We start from the raw sequence: 19,533 nt of genomic DNA, 5'->3' as shown, positions 1-19,533 counted from the left end.
AGATAAAACCAAGTGGGTATGAAAAGAGAAACAAGTCTAACTAAAGGAAGGGGAGTCAGTCCTCAAGGCTTTCAGAATCTACTGGGGCTTTAAAATATTAGAAATAGAAATACTAAACAATAAGACAAGATTTAAATAACATTACCAAACAACAGTATCATAATGTGTAAAGAAAACAAAATGTATTTGCCAAATGTATGGTACTGATGATAATTACGCTAAGACTTACGGGGGAGAATGGGATCACTAAAGGTTGTAGTAGCACGGGAAGAGCACCCCCATTTCCAATTTCTCTCTGTTACCAATTTATTTAAAGAGTAGAGCATCATACCTACCAACTATTGTTGAAATTGTTGAAATGGAATAAAATATAAGTTACTGCAACTATTAATTAATATTACACATTCATGTTTTTTATATATCAATAATATAGAAACAGTTAAAGTCGAATATAAAACAAACATAAAAATATTTATTTAATGTTTTTCTGCCTAGGAGACATCTAGATATTAAAATCTCTAATATAATTTGATCCCAGTCACTTGCAGTCTATAGAGACAGACTTTAATAATTAAGAAAAACAGAGAATATCATTGATAAAAGCTCTGCTTTATGTCCTGAAGGGATGGTCTTCTTGGCAACACTCTCTTAGGAAACCATTCTTTATCCATCTTAAAGATGGTGGGGATTGAGAATACTTAAGGAGACTAAGGAAGATGCTAGATTCAAGAAGAAGATAAAGAGCTTTCTCTGTCTTGCAGTAATGACATAGTGATAAGCCATGTACCTAGGTTAGAGTTCCTTGTAAAATGTGGCTATTCTAAAAACAGCCAGCAAAAATAAGACTGAATATGTATATGTGTATACACACACACACACACACACACACACACACACACACACACACACACAGAGACTTATGTAAATTGTAATGTTAACTAAGTGCTCAAATGTGCTTGCTTCTCCAAAGCCTTTAAATGTACTCACTGAGAAAGCATAGCACACAGGTGAAGAGAGAAGGCTCTGGTGCTTGAGTGCCCATATTTAATTACTGACTTCACTTTATTGGTTTTAAGACTTTAGGCAAATGACTTAAATTCTCTGGGCATCAGCTTTCTCACATGCAAACGCAGAGAATAATTTGTACTTCAGAAATTTATTATAAATTTTTAAATTATATATTCACATTAATAATATGTACTTCTTTAGTTACTTAACAGGCTTTCTTATAATCATTAAAATGCTCTGAAAGTTATATGGTACTTTCTCCAACGTGGAAGGAGTTGCTTAAGAATCACAGCACAATGTTTTACTGCTATTTATAGACAGTAAACAGAATGGATATCTGACAAACATAAATATATGCTTAAAGTCTTCATTTTCTCATGAGTTTTCAAAAGGAAGAGAAATTATTTCTATCTCAGGAGAATCAGAGAAGCCTTCTTTGACAGAGATACTTATGCTAGAGTAGGAGCACAACTGGGATTTTACCATGTGTAGATATGAGTATACCAGAGCTTACTATCAAAAGCAAGTTCTGGATGCATATTTGTTGTTCTCTGTAAGACACACAGCAGCTACCATGGATCATATACATTTTAAGTACCAATAATGTGGAGTGAGAGAATGAATGAAAGGAATGAGGGGAAAAGAAACTTCTACCTAATGCAATCCAAAAACAAGACAAAATAAAACAAAAAGACTACAGATTCATCCAGGGCAGAGACTATAATTCATCTTTGGTTCTCAGTATCTATGCTAGCAGTTGGCCCATATGGAGTTGCTCCTACATGTTTATGGAAAACTCGTTATTCACTGCACTTCTTCAGGAATCAAATCCCTAAAACACATGTCAATCTCATCAGTGATCCGAGGCTATTTATACTGAATCCGTTCTTCTTAGGGCTTTGGTTTGTTGTTCCATGCTAATAGTATGAGGTAAAAAATAATCTCCTCTTAAAAATTAGTTAAATTCTAAGATGACAGGTTGGACTACAAAATATACTGTGAAGTTTGTGCTTTTGAAAATGCCTATATCCTTACTAAAAATGTAACTTATCTTTATTATGGATGTATAGCCAAGCATTTATCTAAGGAATGCAAATTGTAAATATGAGAATCTATGTGATAAAAGAGGCTTTTCTTTATTCCTGCTCCACAGATCATCTCCTAGTACCTCCATATTTTCATGCCTATGTTAGGCATATTTCTCCCTTCCTGGTTTTTTGTTTTTTGGTTTTTTTTTTTGGCTGTCAAATGATCCTTTATTGAAATATTTTCCATTGTGGTTCTTAAGTAGCTGGGCATTCTGCAGCACCACTAATGACATCATCTATGATGTCGTGAGGGTGGCTGCCATCAACCTTGCAGCCCACAGGATCTCTTTAATGGTTCCGGAGAGTATTCTGGCTAAAGACTGGTGCTGCATCTGTGGGGCAATGTTGACAATATCATCAAAAGTGATATTTCCACTGTGCTTAATGTTTTTCTGCTTCTTTCTGTCTCTTGGCAGTTCCTCGATGGCTTTGAAATTCAGGGCAGAGGCAGAAGGTACCACCTCAATCTGGTCCTTTCTGTTCTAAATGTTCAGTTTCACTGTAATCCTCAGATCCTCCAAATCACCAGTTGCCTTGGCAATGTCATCACTAACCTTTTTTGGAGACAGACCATGGAGCAGATCTTCGGGGCAAGGGCAGACCTGGCACTGACTTCCCCACAAGTGTACCTCAGGTATATGACTTTGACCTCACTGGGAATGGACTTAGGCAGCATGGTAGAGGCAGCTGGTGTCTGATGAAAGCGGATTTGGGATGACAAAAGACAACTGCACATTTCCTTCTTCTGAGCCCAAGGCCAAAAGCACTCCCTTCCTCTTCTCAATTGCTGCCACATGGTAAGGTAGCAATAAAGAACTTCTTACCCTCCATGGAAGGGTAGCACTTTCCTATATACTATCTATGTACAAATATGGTCTTTCCCTAGGTAACTATTTATAATTAATAAAATACCTGTATTTATATGCCATTTTAATTTGAATAAGTTTATATACATGTGAATACATATACCCATAATAAAATCAGTTACATGTTTAGTTAGCAGGTAGCCATTTTCAAAAAATCAAGCCTCACAATACATTTTATAATCCTACCTACCATTTTCAACTTAACTACAAGTTATGTGTATTTTTTCCAACCCAGCATACTGTTGCTCATCACAATTGTGGTTCCCCTCACATTCTAGGCAGCTGTTAGATGATGCTCAATATACTTTTGATCCTTTACAGACCTTAGAGGGAACTGGGTGACAGTACTGACAGTTTTTATTATAGCTTTCCTACTACTCAATAATCTTATTTCACCTGGACTATATCCCCAGTAGTGTCATAAACTCTTTGATTTATATTGAGGATCTTTCCAGGCTTCTTAGAAAAAAGACATAATTTTTTATAGCATATCCATATGCTGTGCAAATTATCTTCTCAAATTTTGAACCACCTGTTGTATGTTTAACTTAATGTCAATGAAGCCTCTATATGAAGGTAACAAAAAAGTGATATATATTAGTCATAGATGCCCTAAAAGTCAACTTATCAGTAAGTTTCAAAACTGAAAAAGCTGTATATTTTGTGACTTATGTGAAGGCAATTTCAGAAATAACAATAATAGTAATACTAACAGGCTGTTATTTGGTTTCTAATAATAAAGACATAAAATAGAAAAAAAAGTCAAAGAGTTTAATCAGCAAATAAAATAGGCTATTTATTATGATACAATTCCTGGATTTACGTGACACATTAACTATGAAAAAATAATATCTGTAAATATGTAAACCTACTTAAGGGCAGTGGGCTAGTATTTTAGATTTAACATTTATACAATGTTATACGGCTTGAGTTCTTTTTTTTGTAATGAGCAAGTATAACATTTAATTTAAAATTTAACATACTTTGACACTGGCAACTAAAATCACAATATCCTGTGTAATTTTAATTTTTTTACTTTGGTCATTTGAATTGACCAAGGAAAAACTAACCAATGATGCTGCCATAGTCTCTTTTCCTTTCCCTGAAAACTCCAAAAGTCTTCTGAAAGATTCAGTCAAGAGTTTTTAAAAAGAGTTTTAACAATGGAATATACTTCTGAGTAGCTGTGGTTCACAAAAGCTAACAGAACAAAGGGTTAGGTCTCCTCAAATAAACAGTGAGTGAGTGATAGCACAAGTACTGAAGGGACTCATTAAGTTAAGACAACAGTGGAAGAAACGATTTGGCCTTAAAATAATACTATATCATTCACCAATAATAGAATTCAGAAACAAATTTATCCACATGTTAGCTATCTAGGTATTATAGCACAGTAGGAATAATTCAACTTAAAGTTATGAGAAAACCACAATGTTCTAAGTTCTGTGCTGGTGAAGGGGAGGATTTACTGAAGTTTACTTGAAGACGGTTAAAAATAAACTGGACTTACTTCATGTAAAAGAGATTTGTCTAGTTTTTTTTTTTCTTTCTAAGTGCAACAGCGACTATATTTCAGGTGCTGAAAGAACAGATTTGGAGAGCAATAGCCAGATCTGGATTTTCTTCCTGTTGGAACTATTCAGTTTCATGAGTGCAACCTACACAATTTATCTAAAAGTTTTCCTCCATAAAAAGGATGTCATTTCCCCCTTTCAAAAAGTAAACACCTGCCTGCACACAATTAATTTAAATTAAATTTAAATTTAAATATTCATTCCTAATTGGAATCTATGTTGATTATCCTAAGTAAAAGAAGAATGTATTCAGCACAATTTTTTTAAAGATCATGACATTCTTCTGCTTACAGGAGAATTTTTCACAAAATGACCTTTAAGCCTTGGCTCCTACCTGATTCATTCCTACAGTTCCAGCTATACCACTTGTCCTACTCTAGAGCCCTCTGATTCTATGAGCACAAGTCATTTTTCAGCCTCTAAGCATTCCAGTATGTTCTCTGCCTCAAAAGCCATACTTGAAGCCTGCTTCAGAATTCAGTTTAGGTGTTTCTCATGGAGCTCCCTGGTTCTTGCCATTCCAATCTCCCAAAATACCCTGTGGGTTCCTTTATCAAAGCAATTATCACATTGGAATGCAACAGCTGGTTCACTTTCCTGATGTCTCTTCTATTTCCTCTTTCAGTGAGAAATGGTTGTGTTCCTTTGTCTTTGCTGTTGGTTTTCTTGGAAATAGATTAATTTGAAACTGGATAAAAAAAGGCAGCCAGAATTTTAGTAATAACTCCAGTTACTGCTGTTAATGTTTGGAAAAAAATATATCTTTTAATAATTTTTCTTCACACTTATGTAAATAATACACACATATAATGGAAAATGTTTATATTTTGTTTAATTTATTGAGTAAATATTTATTTAAAGCTAGTACTATATGCTAGTGCTATGCCATGTTTTAAAAGTATTATCTCATTTAATCTTCATATTCACTCGATGAGGCAGATATAAATATTAACTCACTATATCTTTACAAGAACCTGATGGGATAGGTACTGTTGCAATTCTCACTTTAAAGATAAAGACAATAAGGTACACAATTTCCTTCTCTGTTTTAGGTTTGAAATATTTTATTTCCTATTTCTGTGATCCTGGTGATCATTAAGAAGTTAATAAAAATACCCTAAGGGTCTGTGATTGACAGTTTTCTCTTCTATTTCATTCTAAAATTTTAATAGCATATGATAATGTCAGAGCTTGCCTCACAGTTTGTGAAATCCAGATTCAGGACTCTTATCCAGGTCTGACTTTCTCCAAAGCCCAGCCTGTAGGCATCATCATTTCATTTCTCTAGTAGTTCTCCTTGTAATGATAGCCAGTAGCCCCAGAGAACCTGAGAAAGATTTTCTGATATAACAGATAAAAGCCACGCATGTTATAGCATTATTATGCTATATATTCCATAAATGGTTGCCTTAAAAAACAATCTAACAAAACTCCTCATTTACTTCACAAAGTACTCAGCAATAATACTTGCAGATCCTGATATCTTTACAAAGCATTTTCTTATATGTAAATTACTCATCAAGAAATTAGGAAGATCAGTCTTTCCAACAGAAATACCAGACAGACAAAATAAAAGCAATTAGAAACATTCTATAATATCACAAATAGAAGTCATAACAGATAAAATAAAAACATATTTGACATCTATAATCATGACCAAGCCCAAAATAATTACGTCACTATGCAACATTTGGAACATTATATACTGCAGCAAAAAAAAAGTAAAGGCCAAAATGTCCCCATTAAAGTTGCTGTGCAGACCACTATTACTTCCTATGAGGTTCTCTCTGAAATAACTTAGACATTATTCCAGTCCTTAGGAGTTTACGCCTAAGAGTTGATGCTGACATTGCACATGAAGAATATGCAGAACTTTCAGGAAATTAATGAATATGGGAGAAAAACAGATAAGAATATAAATGCTTAATCTTCTCAATTTAATTCACATCTTAAGGTGGACCAAAATTTCAGGCAATGGCACTGCTTGGTAAAGGAACTAATGTGAAAATGGCCTGATCATTATCAGAAAATTCTTACAAAAAATTACTCTAAAAAAATTAGCTTACAAGCTAAAGGACACAAATTCAGAAATAATACCTTGAACATAGTCATCAAAATTAGCTGCCTACAGCTTGATACAATTTAAACTGTAAAAATAGGAAAATAAAAAAGCTAAGGGCAAATAATATATATTTTTGTAAAAATGGAAAATTCCATTGACTATGCTTCTCATTATAACACTGACAATGCTGTCATAGTATGTTACATGCACCATTAAATTTAAGAAAGCTGAATGAAGAATTCCAGTGAAGGTAATAGAACTTAAATGTGTTCATGGTATGTGGAATCTTAACATATTATTTCCTTCGTTCTTTTGTTCTTTCCTTCCTTCCCTACTTCCTCAATCAACAAATACGTACAGTACATTTGTTATTTGCTAGGTATTTAGGTAGACGGTAAAGATACCAATATGAACAAGACATGGGCTCTGCCTTCAAGAAGCTCACAGTGAAGAAGTCAGACTCATGAATATACATTCTCATGATGCGAAGATATGGTAATGGAGAGGTGAGAGATACACAGACTTGCCCCAAGTTTAGAGGTACCCCCATCTGTTCACTCCTCTAGCTTCAACACCAATATAATGCTAAAAATACAATAAGTGAATTTTTTTTTCTTCAGACTCTGTGTGTGTGTGTGTGTGTGTGTGTGTGTGTGCGTGTGTGTGTCTGTGTCTCTTATGGGCAGGCCAAGAAATATAGAACTTGAGGAAGATATGTGAAAGACTAGAAGTATTTACTACCATCTACTGAAAGTGGCACAGAGCTCTCTGCCCAACTACTTCTGGATTCACCTCAGTCGCAAACAGATCATCTCTTAACTGATCTCTCTTCTTTTACCCATATACAATCCATTAAGTACTTATCACAAAACACCATAAAAGAAAATGTAGTGTGATGGATTCTGGATTTAAACCCAGCTCTATCCTTATTAGCTTTGTGATGCCAGAACAATTATTTAAATTCTTTGTGCCCCCAACTTCTTCCTATATCTTGCTAATTATAGGCTAGACATCATACCATTATAGGGATGATTTAAAAAAATTCACATATGTAAAACATTTAGTGCCTGCCTTATAAGTGCTTAATAACATAAATCATTGTAAATTGTATGTATGATTACGAACAATGGAGAATACAATGGAATAAATGAGCACTGTTTTTCAGTAGCTACTGGGAAGCACAGTTTTATGTTGAAATTGTAAAATAATAATTACCACGTGGTTCCTGTGAAAATTAAATGAGATAATTATGAAGAGCACCAACAACGTCATGCTCATAGTAGCTGCTCAATAAATGAAAAACAGAAATGAAAAATATCTTCCAAGCCAATTCAAGGGAGCTTGTAGAATACAGAAGTGAAGTGGTATAATTTTGAAAAAAGAAAGTATAACCAGGAGAGATCATGAGGAATAAAATATGTGATATAAGTGCTAGTGTATCCATAAGGTTTATAATGAAATTAGCAGTCACACCACAGAGCCAAGCATGTCCACAGATACACAGCATGATGAATTACACTTAGCAATGACTTGGTACTCATTATTTCATTTCTCCAAGTGATCTCTTCTTTACTTCATCAATAACAGTTTTGATGAGACTGCTTCAGTAACCAATTCCACATTTGGGTAGTCAGTGTAGGCAAACCTAATTTGTCAACAATGAAAAGACGTATTAGAACCTAGGATGGTGGGAGTAGTCAGGGAGGCAAATGAATCTCCCTTTGTCAAGGGAAACTCTGTGATAGAGGTATACTTCTTTTTGACTCCTTTATTTCCCACACCTAAAATGGATATTCTTCCAATACATGAATTTCATATGATGAGACACCTAAGTTTTCAACTTTAAGTATACAGAAAGAGAAAGAGAAACTTGTTTAAAAAATAACTTTGGAGAATACATTTTTCTTATGTACCACATTTTCATTCAAGCTGTGAAATGTCCCACCTCTTCCCATCTTGCCATTTTTTTAAGGTGAACTTCTCAGAACAAACCCACTGAGAAGAAATTGGTTTGCAAGCTAGTCAGATATTAATCTATTCTCCCAGCATAGTGGGTGCATAAATCTTTTTTATTGAAGAGGTGCTGTTAAAGTTCTATATATAAGGCGACAGTACAATATTGATTTTGGTAATGCTAATACAAAAGCAGTATTTTTAGTTAAACATACTATATTCTTTCCATTTTCCTGTCTTTGTTTTTGCTTTTTCCCTTAATACAAAATGCATAATTCCTCACTCATACACCTCATCTGACAAATTCCTGGGTATCCTCCAAGATATAACACAGGTATCATTTCCTCTTGAGAAGCCTTCCTCAATTACCTCCTCACTTCTTAAAGGTTATTAATTTACTTCTTCATATCCCCACATTTTCACATTTTTATATAATTATTTTTTTTAATTAACTGCATCCACAAATAGCTGACAGGTCTCAGGAGGACATTCATTCATTCAACAAATATTGTTTGAGTGCCTGTTAGGTGCAAGGCCAGGGGAAAATAATAGCTACTAAAACAGACACAGATACTTCCTTTCTGTAGCTAGGAGTTAAACAAACAAACAAACAAACAAACAAACATTTCTCTGCAAACAAAGATGAATTGTGATAGCATAAAGCAATGGGATTAAGGGATCCTGGAAGTTCTTCCTGCCATCTCGAGGATGAGTAGAAATCAACTAGATTGAGAAGAGAAAAGGAGGAGGCAGAGGAAACAGATGTGCAAATGCCATGAGATGGCAGGAGGCTCAGCAGATTGGAGGGTTTGAAGGAAGATCCTGGTGTCTGGAGCAGGAGAGTGAGGGGGAGGGTGTCTGACAAGGGCAGAGAGACTGCTGATTTAGTCCGGTACTTCCAGCAGCTAGCCATACCAGCTGCTCAACAAATGTCAGCTGAATAAATAAATGAGTAATAATAATAATAAAAAGAGGACTATGCACAAGCTTGAATTTTGAGGGTTTGTATTATTCTTACCTTGGGAAAATTAAAATTTTTACAAGGTAATTTACTTCCCATTACTACAAACAGAAATATTTTTGCCTTGTTAAGACTTTCCTCTTTTCATATATTTAAAAGTAATTTAGAGAGCTATAATTCAGTACTAAATACAGTATATAAAGTATTTATGATCAGCTAATTTGAAAAACAAGCATATTACATACATCTGCTTCCAAAAGAAATATTTGTAGTATTTTCAAAGTTTCACTGTGGATTCCAAAGGGATATAAATTCTGTAATCTCTTTAGGGGGAAAAATGATCATCATTTTCCACATACCCTTATCAAATGAAGGAAGTTTGGACCTCAACATTTTGTTGTCTGCATTACTAAATTCCCATAATGCACACTGCCCAAGTAAAAGGAACACCTGCCCCTGATTATATCATTTATAGACATCTCCCATCACACAGTGATTCAGTCATGAAGCAAATATACTTAAAAATAAACTCTCAGAGGAAAACACATTCAAGAATCTAATTCATAACTGCCTTTCTACATTGAAAAAGCACTGAGCAAAGGGTGCTTTCTGGGTCCTATTCTGTTACTGACAAATTATACAACTCTGATCAAAGCATTAACCTGATTTAGTCTCAGTTTTCTTATCTTTCAGGAATGGGTATGCAATTAGGTGCCTTCTAGTACAAAAAGACCATGATCTGATGTTCTCTTAATATGTTTCTCAAATGTTAAGATATTATGACAGCAAAAATCTTTCAAAAAACAATAACAAGGACCACTTTCAGTTTTCAGTTGGGGGGAAGTTCGATAAAGAATCACCAAAATTTGGGGGCACCTGGGTGGCTCAGTCGGTTAAGCATTCGACTTTAGCTCAAGTCATGATCTCGCGGCTTGTGGGTCAAAGCCCATGGCTTTGGGCTCTGTGCAGACAGGTCAGAGCCTAGAGCCGGCTTCAGAATCTGTGTCTTCTTCTCTCTCTGCTCCTTCCCTCCTGGTGCTCTGTCTCTCTCTCTCTCTCCCCGTCTCTCAAAAATGAATAAACATTAAAATTTTTTTTAAAGAAGAATCACCAAAATTTTAAACTCTGAACATTTTCTTTTGAATGAGAAAAAATATTTCAACAAATGGAACATAGTTTGAAACTTACAGTGATACCTCTCCTAAAATTTCATTAGCAGTGTGGAAATTGTTACTTTAAAAGGAAAATGAAGAATTTGAAAAAAATCCAATCCACAGCAATAAAAATGATAAAGTATCTGACAACTGTGTTCGGGTCCAAAATGTTCAGCTACATTAAGTGATGAGGATCACTTTTCTCCACTCTGTATTTCTTGGCAGTCTGACTTAATTTTGGATTAAGTCCTTAAAAAAGCTATTTAATTCCATTTTTAGGTGTAAGGAACTGATCTCCTCTACCTATACTACAATAAGAAATTTCTATTTATTTCTATCTACATCATGACATTTTAGCACCCAGCAAAGGAAACATCAAGCTCCTTTTCTAGAAAGTGTATCACAAAATAATCAAAAGAATACTGAGTGGGCCAGAAAATAGGGATTTATATCCTGTCACTGCCACTAGGAGGTTATGGGGATTGGATAAGCCATCTAATCTTTGTCTAACTTTTTCCATTTGCGAAATGAGATAATACTTATTTTAGAATCATTAGAAATACATAAAGTGTTGAAACACAAGTAGCTATTCAAAACACACTTATTCACTTGTACATTCTGTCTGCTAGTGTCCATACCTACCCCACAAATGTGTAGCATGCCTCCCTGGAGCTAAGTCTTACGGATTATGTTATGTTTACTTACTACCCTACCTATAAACCAGCATTACTAAATCCCACAGACACAAACCTTTCCTAAGGACCTAAAATTCCAAAGTATATGCTGACTACTCATTAGGTAAGATTTTTTATTCCTTGTCCTGCCTCTCCATGTTTCTAATCTATGCTTCTTAAAATTGCTACAATCCTGGCTTTTGAATCTTCAATGCCCATTTGGCTTCTAATGTTATACTTATTAACTCTTAAGTAATATAACAAATTTATCCATATGGCTTCTTCTTAACCTTATAGCTGTCTGATATTTTCTTTCCCTCTAGCCATCAAGTAATGTCAGAGTAGAAATTTGCATTTATCCACACTAACCTTGGTATATTTAGAAGAAAAGTAATGAATTATGTTTTTAATACTATGTAGAAACCACTACATACTGATTTTTTTTTAATTTTTTTTAATGTTTATTTATTTTTGAGACAGAGAGAGACAGAGCATGAACAGGGGAGGGTCAGAGAGAGAGGGAGACACAGAATCCGAAACAGGCTCCAGGCTCTGAGCTGTCAGCACAGAGCCCGACGCGGGGCTCAAACTCACGGACCGCGAGATCACGACCTGAGCCGAAGTCGGCCGCTCAACCGACTGAGCCACCCAGGCGCCCCCATACTGATTTTTAAAAATGTTCTGTTTTAGATTAATACTTGTAAGACACAAAATCTTATACTGTCTTGCCACCTTCCACAATCTTTTGCATATATAAATTGGTAGTAAGCTCATAATGCTAAACTGAGATGATATTAAGAAAAGAAATGACTGGGGCACCTGGGTGGCTCAGTTAAGCGTCCAACTTCAGCTCAGGTCATGATCTCACGGCTCGTGAGTTCGAGCCCTGTGTGGGCTCTGTGCTGACAGCTCAGAGCCTGGAGCCTGCTTCAGATTCTGTGTCTCCCTCATTCTCTGCCCCTCCCCTGCTCGCATTCTCTTTCAAAAATGAATAAACGTTAAAAAAAATTAATATGAAATTTATTGTCAAATTGGTTTCCATACAACACCCAGTGCTCATCCCAACAGGTGACCTCCTCAATACCCATCACCCTCCCTCCTCTCCCTCCCACCACCCATCAACCCTCAGTTTGTTCTCAGTTTTTAAGAGTCTCTTACGCTTTGGCTCTCTCCCTCTCTAACCTCTTTTTTTACCCCTCCCCCATGGTCTTCTGTTAAGTTTCTCAGGATCCACATAAGAGTGAAAACATATGGTATCTGTCTTTCTCTGTATGACATTTCACATAGCGTAACACTCTCCAGTTCCATCCACATTGCTACAAAAAGCCATATTTCATTCTTTATCATTGCCACATAGCATTCCATTGTGTATATAAACCACAATTTCTTTATCCATTTGTCAGCTGATGGACATTTAGGCTCTTTCCATAATTTGGCTATTGTTGAGAGTGCTGCTATAAACATTGGGGTACAAGTGCCCCTATGCATCAGTACTCCTGTATCCCATGGGTAAATTCCTAGCAGTGCTATAGCTGGGTCATAGGGTAGGTCTATTTTTAATTTTCTGAGGAACCTCCACACTGCTTTCCAGAGTGGCTGCACCAATTTGCATTCCCACCAACAGTGCAAGAGGGTTCCTGTTTCTCCACATCCTCTCCAGCATCTATAGTCTCCTGATTTCTTCATTTTGGCCACTCTGACTGGCGTGAGTTGATATCTGAGTGTGGTTTTGATTTGTATTTCCCTGATGAGGAGCGACGTTGAGCATCTTTTCATGTGCCTGTTGGCCATCTGGATGTCTTCTTTAGAGAAGTGTCTATTCATGTTTTCTGCCCATTTCTTCAATGGATTATTAGTTGTTCGGGTGTGGAGTTTGGTGCGCTCTTTATAGATTTTGGATACTAGCCCTTTGTCTGATATGTCATTTGCAAATATCTTTTCCCATTCCATCAGTTGCCTTTTAGTTTTGTTGATTGTTTCCTTTGTAGTTGCCTTTTAGTTTTGTTGATTGTTTCCTTTGTAGTGCAGAAGATTTTTATCTTCATGAGGTCCCAATACTTCATTTTTGCTTTTAATTCCCTTGCCTTTGGGGATGTGTTAAGTAACAAATTGCTGCGGCTGAGGTCAAAGAGGTTTTTCCTGCTTTCTCCTCTAGGGTTTTGATGGTTTCCTGTCTCACATTCAGGTCCTTTATCCATTTGGAGTTTGTTTTTGTGAATGGTGTAAGAAAGTGGTCTAGTTTCATCCTTCTGCATGTTGCTCTGCACTTCTCCAACACCATTTGTTAAAGAGACTGTCTTTTATCCATTGGATATTCTTTCCTGCTTTGTCAAAGATTAGTTAGCCATACTTTTGTAGGTCTAGTTCTGGGGTTTCTATTCTATTCCATTGGTCTATGTGTCTGTTTTTGTGCCAATACCATACTGTGTTGATGATTACAGCTTTGTAGTAGAGTCTAAAGTCTGGGATTGTGACGCCTCCCACTTTGGTCTTCTTCTTCAAAATTACTTTGGCTATTCGGGGCCTTTTGTGTTTCCATATGAATTTTAGAATTGCTTGTTCTAGCTTCGAGAATAATGCTGGTGCAATTTTGATTGGGATTGCATTGACTGTGTAGATAGCTTTGGGTAGTATTGACATTTTAACAATATTTATTCTTCCAATCCATGAGCAGGGAATGTCTTCCCATTTCTTTATATCTTCTTCAATTTCCTTCATTAGCTTTTTATAGTTTTCAGCATACAGATCTTTTACATCTTTGGTTAGGTTTATTCCTAGGTATTTTATGCTTCTTGGTGCAATTGTGAATGGGATCACTTTCTTTATTTGTCTTTCTGTTGCTTCATTATTAGTGTATAAGAATGCAAGTGATTTCTGTACATTAAAAAAATTTTCTTAAAAGAAATGACTAATTCATTTGTTGTAGTAGTAACAATGTGTTTATTTATCAGGGATTTTCTAAGTAACTACCATGTGACAAAAACCATACTAAACACCAAGATTTCATAGATGAACAGAATTTGACCTATAATTTCACACAATTACCATATTGTTGGGCATCAGATATTTAAACACCCAACTATTGGGTGTATACAATATGATAAAAAAAATGTACAAAATGCTTCACAAGCATAAAGGAAGGAATAACTTCATATTGGGGAGAATCAAGGCAATTAAGTATTTCATGAAAAATGGCTTTTGAATCGGGTCTTAAAGAATAATGACTTTGACAGAATGCAAGTGTGTATTCAGGTGGAAGGCATGGAACCAAAGGCATGGAACAAAAAGTATCTGATATGGGGCACCTGGGTGGCTCAGGTGGTTGAGTGTCCAACTCTTGATTTCGTCTCAGGTCATGATCCTAGGGTCATGAGATCAAGCCCCACATCGGGGTCCAGAGTGAGCATGTAGCCTGCTTAAGATTCTCTTTCCCTTGCCCCCCTCCCCCCTGCCCTTTTCCCCTATTCTCTCTCTCTTTCTCCCAAGAAGAAAAATTAAAAAAATAAATTACATGATGTATTCAGATATATTCATGGAATATCTCAAGTCTTCAGAAGAGTTAGAGTAACAGGTACCTGACAGACAGTAGCTGGAAGAAAAGTGGGGTGGGGGGGAGGCATAGAAATCTAGTCTGAATTAAAAGTAACTTTAACTACTCCTTTAAGAATTTTTAATAAAATGATATTGTAAAATTTTGATTGGAAGCTCATCTTCATTTTTAAAACATATAGCTATATTACATACACACACACCCATATTACACACACACACACATGCACACACACACACACACACATACACACATAACTGAGATAGCTCAGTGGATAAGAAAAGAAATAAAAACACAGTATCAAGCAGAACTGAAGCAACAGGCCTGATGGTCTCCAGGTTCCAAAGAAAGCATACATAGTCTAGAATGAACTATTTTGGTGTAATTGAGACCAAGTGTCCCACCTTAAATAGGGGGCTGGAATAAGACTCCCTGCTTAAAATCATGGGCTGGATGGATGGCACTGCATTTCACATGGAAGGGGCTAGGAAAACATTAATGTGCTAACTTATAGAGACTTATATAAAGCTCTATGACAAAGAGAATCAAGAGGAAGACAACACATGTTTGAATCTAAGACATGGGTCAAGCCATCCCTCATGGTGATTCCCACAGATACATCAACACAATATTACTATGAGATTACTCCAAGATCCACTGATCTAAGACATTATTCTAGATCAAGCACATTGAGATCTATATTGAGGCAACCATGGAGTTGCTAGATGAGACAGGGAGAGGTCATCAAGAGAAAAGCAAATGAAGACAACAATCACTCAAGATGCACAAATACATAAAATTTCTAAAAACAGACAAAGAAAAAGTCACATTAAGACCTCTAGTAATTAGAACTGAATTTATTACAAAGTGAAAACAATAATCTGAAAAATTTCCTTAAGGCTACTATGTTTATAAACTTATAATGAGATAAAATAAAATAAAATAAAATAATAAAAAAAGAGTGGATACCATCACTTAAAAAGAAAATAAAAACGTATGAATCAAATAGAAGTAAAAATAAAAGAAAAATGAGAATATAATAAAAGAACCAAATAGAAATTTTGGAAATATAAAATTTTGTCTTTGAAATGAAAATGTCATTGATTCTAGACAGGATAGACAGGCATAGATTCTAGACAGGATGTACTGAAAAGAAATTTAGTAAATTATAACACAGCACTGGGAATTCATATAAAATGCAGCACAGAGTGACAGAGACTAAAACATTTATGTTCTTGGATAAGGACTTTACACATCATTGTATAATGGATAATGGTGTGTCATCCAAGGTTACTATCCAGGTGATTCTTTAGAAACTCAATTCTGGTGGCAGTATAAAGAATGAACAACAAGTTATTTTCATATTCCTGTCAAGGAATGATGAGGTTATGAACAAATAAGTAATAGAAGGAATGGAGAAATCCATTTTTCCCTAGCTCTTCTCTGACTTCATTACTTTTCATATTTTCAATATCATAGGTTCAAAACAAAACTTCTTTAGTTTTTTCTCTGAATTGTCTCTCCTCAGATTCTTTCTCCATATTTATACCTATCTACAACCTTTCCTTCCAATCTACCTAATAGAGAGCCTCGTTATTATTTATTCCCCAGAGTATTACCCCTTTTCAAAATGAGTGTATATCCCCATTTGTTTTAAGCATGACTGTTATACTATCTTTTAATAATTGTCAAATCAAGCACAGACTCCTGAAATATAATAACAGCAATAGTACTATCTTAAAGATCAAATGGATCTGGATTCAAATCCTGTCTCTTCTACTTACTATGTGATAAGTTACAACTACTATGAGCCTCACTTTCCTAATCTGTAAGAATGAAAAGAGTTATGTAAGGACTAAAGGACATCAGATATCCAGAGTCTAGCAGAGTGTCTTGTAATAGAGTAAGTGCTCAATAAATGTTATTTCCTCATCTACGTTAACAACTCCCAGCAAAATGGTCATTCTCTAACTTTCCTAACCAAGGAAGAAAAGGCCAGTTCTTTCATTGTGCCTTACCTTTGTCTGTTTCTATATTTGGTTAGATTAGTTTATTTGCAAAACTGTCTCTCTTAGTCTGTAAAATCCTTTCAGAGAAGTGCTCACTTTTCTTCATTTCTATATCACTCTATATCCAGCACAGTGCCCAACTAGTAGTAGAGGGTTAATGAATGTTAGGTGAACAAACAGTCTAATTTATCTTCTACTCACTGCCCCTAAATGCAACCATTGCTTCTTCATCCTATGTAATTTGGACTTCTCAAAGAATATCTATATTTATTTTCCTCTTTTGTTCTTCTATCATTCCCTTCAGGTTTCTTCTTTCTGGCAAAAACACATCCAATCTACTTCTTCCACTGGTATTCTTCATTACCTTATTCAGAGCTAACCTATCCCTTCTCTGAACTCAATCAAAAGAAGAAAGAGGAAGGCACTTTGCCATGATATCCAATAATATATTCCTTTCCCTAGCCTAGTTTCTCACATAGAGTAAGAGCTCAGGTTTGCTGAACAGACTTGAATAATCTTGCCTATTAAGGTTTCTGCATAGTAGTAGGAAGTGCATATTTTATTACGATTTATTAATTTGGTTATGCTTATTTATTCCAGGGAACTTGGAATGAGAACTTTCAAATCCAAATAGCATATTAAGATTCTCAATATTCATCCAAATATCTATTATGAATCTTATTTTTTCCTGGAAATAAAGATTCATACCAGCTTAATTAGCATGCATTTTTCATGTGTGAAAACATCCTCAACAATTTTACTTTTTTCCAGTCAGTTTATAATTGTACTAATACGTATTACATATTTCATCAATTTACAATGAACACAAAGTAAGATATAATCATTATGTTAAAAAATACAAGGAGAACACTGCTGACAATCTTTTCAGGTAAGGTGGAAAGCATGAGAAAAGGGTGGAGGAAGGAGAATAGGAAACTGGAAGGAAGAGGTCATAAAACTGATGAGAAAAAAAGAAACAAAAAGAACAGAATAATAAAAAAGAAAAAAAGGTGAATATAAAATAAAAAGTAACAGTGAACCAAGAAAGAAGAGTACAGAAAGAAGGAAGAGAAAAACAAAGATGAGAAAATTAGAGAATAGAGAAAGGGAAAATAAAATCTTACATGCATAGGGTATATATTTTACACTTAGATATATAAAAAATCTAGCATCACATGAAGCCAAGAGCTGATTCTTTGCAAAGATAAACAAAATTGATAAACTCTGAGCCAGATTCATCATGAAAAACTCAATGAATAAAATAAATAAAATCAGAAACAAAAAGGAAGTAACAACACCACAGAAGTACAAAGGATTGTAAGAGCGTATTACTAAAAAATATATGCCACAAAATTGAGCAACCTAGAGGAAATAAATGCATTTCTAAAAAAACATACAATCTTCCAAAACTGAATCAGGAAGAAACAGAAAATCTTAACAGACTGATTACAGGTAACAAAATTGAATCTGTAATCAAAAACTACCAAAAACTAAAACTGTAGGACCAGATGGACTCACAGGTGATTTTACAAATTTTTAAAGAAAACTACTCCAAAAAATAGAAGAGGGAGAAAAGATTCCAGAAACATTGTACTAGGCCAGCATTACCCTGATACCAAAACAAAACACACACTGAAAAAAGAAAGCTATAGGTCAATATCCTTATGAACATAGACTCAAAAACCCTCAACAAAATACTAGCAAATCACATTCAACAATACAGTAAAAGGATCATTTACCATGATCAAGTCAGATTTATTCCAGGGATGCAAGGATGGTCCAATATTTGCAAATCAACATGATACAACATATCAACAAAACAAAGGATGAAAATCATATGGCCATCTAAATAGATACAGAAAAAGCATTTGACAGAATTTAACATTTGTTCATGATAACAACTCTCAACAAACTGGGTTGAAAGAAAATATACCTCAACATAAGGGCCATATATGAAAAACCACAGCTAACGTCATATTCAATGATGAAAAACATAGCTTTTCCTCTAAGATTAGGATAAGACAGGGATGTCCACTGTCACCACTTTTATTCAACATAATACTGGAAGTCCGAGGCATTGCAACCAGACAAAAAAAAAAAAAAAAAAGAAAGAAAGAAGAGGAATCCATATTGGTAAAAAATAAGTTAAACTGTCACTATTTGCAAACAACATGATATCATACATAGATAACCCTAATGACTCCATAAAAAACCTGCCAGAAGTATTAAATGAATTCAATAAAGTTGCAGAATACAAAATTAATACCCAGAAATTGGTAGTTTCTATACACTAATAATGAAGTAGCAGAACAAGAAATTATGAAAACAATCCCATTTGTGCACCAAAAAGAATAAAATACCTAGGAATAAACTGAACCAGGAGGGTGAAAGATCTCTACTCTGAAAACTGTGAAACACCAATAAAACAAACTGAAGACAAAAGAAACAAATGGAAAGCTATTCCATGCTCATGGATTAGAAGAATTAATATTGTTAAAATGCCCATACTACCCAAAGCAATCTACAAAGTCAATGCAATCTTTATCAAAACAGCAACAGCATTTTTCACAGGACTAGAACAAGTAATCCTAAAATTTGTGTGGAACCACAAAAGACCCCAAATAGCTAAAGCAA

At 35.0% G+C, this 19,533-nt stretch overlaps 1 protein-coding gene and 1 pseudogene across 2 annotated transcripts in view; both read right to left on the bottom strand.

Annotated features, from left to right (window-relative positions):
- The window catches only part of DPYD (dihydropyrimidine dehydrogenase), an 853,279-nt gene that overhangs the window by 658,289 nt on the left and 175,457 nt on the right, over positions 1-19,533 (bottom strand). The gene's annotated exons all lie outside the window — the stretch shown is intronic.
- LOC144617076 (large ribosomal subunit protein uL11 pseudogene) lies at positions 1,229-3,634 on the bottom strand (annotated as a pseudogene).

Source organism: Panthera onca, chromosome C1 (assembly GCF_046562875.1).
Source record: "Panthera onca isolate mPanOnc1 chromosome C1, mPanOnc1 haplotype 2, whole genome shotgun sequence".
NCBI classification, from domain to species: Eukaryota; Metazoa; Chordata; class Mammalia; order Carnivora; family Felidae; genus Panthera; species Panthera onca.
The sequence above is the reverse complement of the archived record's forward strand: the minus strand, read 5'-3'. Positions and strand labels throughout refer to the sequence as shown.